This window comes from Vigna umbellata, chromosome 11, assembly GCF_029865625.1.
Source record: "Vigna umbellata cultivar VRB3 chromosome 11, Vumbellata_1.0, whole genome shotgun sequence".
NCBI classification, from domain to species: domain Eukaryota; kingdom Viridiplantae; phylum Streptophyta; class Magnoliopsida; order Fabales; family Fabaceae; genus Vigna; species Vigna umbellata.
Genome location: NC_142175.1, coordinates 14,773,381 through 14,777,314, shown reverse-complemented (window position 1 = coordinate 14,777,314; position 3,934 = coordinate 14,773,381). Strand labels below are relative to the sequence as shown.

At 37.7% G+C, this 3,934-nt stretch overlaps 1 pseudogene; it reads right to left on the bottom strand.

The window, feature by feature from the left end:
* Positions 1-858: 858 nt before the first annotated feature.
* Positions 859-1,520, bottom strand: LOC148191030 (uncharacterized; annotated as a pseudogene).
* Positions 1,521-3,934: the final 2,414 nt, after the last annotated feature.

Genomic DNA, 3,934 nt, shown 5'->3' with positions numbered 1-3,934 from the left:
CATGGGGACTAAGTAGGTAATTAAGCCGAGAAAGTGAGTGGAAGGGAGATTTTCTAAAGAGGAATGAAAGGAAAAATGTAGAGAACCTTTGGAAAAGTGTTTAGGAGTGTGTGAAGAGAAGAATCTGAAAATGGAGGCCAAACCATGACTTAGGGTATAAAAATACCCTCATGGGCTCGGGTTCCGCTAAGGGGCAACCTAAGCCCCTTTTATGATATCACCGCTCAGCCGCACTTTCGTGTTGTGCTTTTCTTCTTTCTAGCTTACCCTAGGCGCCTTCTACTCATGCCCCTCACTTGTTCCCTGCAAGTAAGTTCTCAGAACACTCAAACATTCAATCCCTATCATGCAACTAAAGCAAAATCAAAACAAACAATACAGATAAAATCAATCAACTGGGTTGCCTCCCAGGTAGCGCTTGTTTAACGTCACGAGCCTGACCCAAAATCCTCCAGCACCCTTCAGTAGATGCAAATCTTTCTTACCAACACCCATCAGTAGGTGTATACAAACATAGTATCCTTCAGTAGATACTCTTCCGCCTAACATCCATCAGTAGATGTAAACCCTGTAACAAACTTATAACAAAAACAAAAATACCCAAAAGTTCAAAATTACATCACCAAACCAAAAATTAAAAGTTCTTAAATCACTGGGTTGCCTCCCAGCAAGCGCTCTTTTAACGTCACTAGCTTGACCCAATAAAGCTCAAGTTCCTTCTTCTTTTTCTTCTTCTTTCTACTGAACTTCTTCAGAAATTTGATCAAACCAGGAACCTGTTGTAGTGTCTCAATCATAGGAACTTTAATCTCCCATTTCTTGAAGAATTCCATAAAGCACTTAAATTTCTTTTCCTTCCTATGATACTTCTTTAGATGAGGATGGGGTTTTTCATATGATTCCTTCTTCTTTCCTCTCATCTTCTTTTTCTTACTTTTCTTCTCCCTAAATTTTCTCTTTTTCTTTTCTCTTATTTTTTTCTTCCCTTCTCTTTTTCTTCTCAACTTCTTTATTTTCACACAAATTTTCTTTCTCTCTTCTCTCTCAACCACTTCTTTTTCTTTTTCTTCATTTTTATCTTTCTCACTCAACTCTTCTTTTTCTTGTCTCTCTATCTTTTCCTCATCTCTCCCTATTTTTTTCTCATCAAAAATCTTGTCACTTTCAGTGACAATGGCTTGACCTTCCTCCTTAGGGTTAACTTCAGTATTAACCTTAAAATCGTTCAATCTCTGACTAATGTAACGAAGGTTCATCTCCATTCTTTTACATGATGCTTCAATGTTTTTCTGAGTGGAGCTGGACACTTGCAAAAACTGTTGAAGTGTGTCCTCCAATGTTGGCATTCTTGCCGATAGAGAGGGTTGTTGTTGCCATTATTGTTGTGGTTGATTCTCAAATTGTTCGGCAACTTGACAAAATTGACTTTGATCCATGCTTGAGAGAGGTTCCCACCAATGGTTGAAATTCCCTTAGTAGAATTGAGTGCCCATATAATTAAATTCTTGACCAAATTGCATCCTGCAGACATTAGGCACAAAACCCTAAAAAAATGTTGTTAGCACAAAAAGATGGAGAAGATAGATAAAGAATCAAAATATATAATTGAAAAGATAGGAAGATAGAAAATAAAAACAAAAAAAATAAATAAATAAATAAATAAAAAAAATAAAAACAAAAACAGAAAAAAATAAATAAAATAAAAACAGAAAATAAAATAAAATAAAATAAAAATAGAAAAAATAAAAACAGAAAATAAAAACAGAAAATAAAAACAGAAATTCAAATTTCAAAATTCAAAAACAAGTCAAAGATAATCAATACTCACACAAATAAACTAGTTAAACCACGAGTCCCGGCAACGATGCCAAAAACTTGATGACAAATTTATGAACACCGAAAAACGGCGCCACAAACTTGTTTAACAATCGGCAAGTGTGACCGAATCGTATCAAGTAATAAAACTAGGAAAGACCAAGTATCGTTTTCCCAAAGGACTCACGGCCTAGTTAGCTATATGATTTGTTGGTTATTTGAGACTTGTGAACAATTGATTGTAGGTTTTAAATGCAAAAGACAGTAATTAAACATGTATGCATGAATTTGATCAATGGAAAAAAGAAATACAAACGATTTAATGAATTAGATGGATGAGTATGTTGTTGGGGTTATCAATTTCATCTTATCCACTCTCATATACTTTTAGGAATTCATCATTCTTTTCATCAATTGCTAATGCCACTCTCTAAATCACCTTGCAAGAAGGCCTATCCTTAATTACGAGTTCATACAATTCCTAGCATTCCTAATAATTAATTCTGAAGCGCAGAAGCTTAACGGCAACCAACCCTCATATTCCTATGTCTAGGCAATATGCTATTGGGAGAAATTCCCCGGATCTAGATTTCCCCGTACGTTCCCATATCGACAAAATCAATAATCATGGCAATGAATGAGTTAAACAAAGCAACCTTTAAGCAAAGAGGAAAAACCCTAACTAATGATGAAAGAAAGCATAAGTCTTAAAATAAGATGTTAAAACAAATTCCATATATGAGAGTTTCACAAGACTACATTGATTCCTCAACAACAATACAAGGTTTAGTTCACCATATTCAATGTGAAACTAGATGAACAATAATGAAAGAATGAAAGAGGTAGAAAAACCCTAGAAAGAGAAGAGGAGAGCTGTCACCATCTCCCAATCTACCCCCAAGGGGTGAAAAGTGTGTTTCTGCTTCCTCCCAGCCAAAGATACAAACCCTAAGACATCTAGGTCTTTAAATAGGACATAAAAATAATAGAAAACGGATCCAGGCCCAAACAGATCATAAAATCGCAGAAAAATAGCCCAAAACTCGTCTGGTTGACTTTTTCCGTATTCTGGTTGACTTGTTGACTTTTCTGGTTGACTGGTTGACTTTTCTAGTTTGTGGTTGACTTTTCAGCACTCCAATCATTCGGCACTTGAATTCTTCTTTCAAATCATTCAATTAGCCTACAAAATCAAGGGAATCTTGCACAAAACCATTAAATTCACTTTCAACTCTCTTATTCACAAAACTAAAGCAAAAATATGAGTTCAAGCTAGTTTCTGAGTGTTAAAGGTTGCTTTTAGTATCAATTTTAAGCATGAAAATAACAATTTTGCAACTGTTATCATGGAGGAAGTGGAGGAAGTGGACGAAGTGGAGCAAGTGGAGGGAGTGGAGAAAGTGGAGGAAGTGGACGAAGTGGAGAAAGTTGACGAAGTGGATGAAGTGGAGGAAGTGGGCGAAGTGGAGGATGTGGAGGATGTAGACGAAGTGGAGGAAGTGGAGGAAGTGGACGAAGTTGAAAAAGTGTACGAAGTGGACGAAGTGCACGAAATGCACGAAGTGGGTGGAGGAAGTGGACGATATGGACGAAGTTGACGAAGTTGAGGAATTGGAGGAGGTGGACGAAGTGGAGGAAGCAGAGGCAGTGGATGAAGTGGACGAAGTGGAGCAAGTGAACGAAGTTACTGACGTGGACGAAGTTGACGAATGGAAGAAGTTGACGAAGTTGAGGAAGTGAAGGAAGTGAAGCAGTGGACAAAGTGGACAAAGTTGACGAAGTGGACGAAGTAGAGGAAGGGACGAAGCGACACTCAGAAGCTCACGGGGGATCCGCTGAGGGGCAAAATGGCCGCTGACGGGAAGAAACCAACTCACGCACTTACCGTTGAGCGGTACTTTACCACTGAGCGACACACTTATGGGCTTGGGCCTAATTTTTCGGTAATTTTAGAATAGTATATAAGCTTTAGGACGTCCTAGGGTTTGTATCTTTGGCAGAAACGAAGCAAACACTCTCTCTTCCACCCATTTGAAGGAGGATCTTGGATGCTCAGGCTACCTCTTCACCTTTCTAGGGTTTTATCTTTCATTCTTTCATTATTATTCATCTAGTTTCA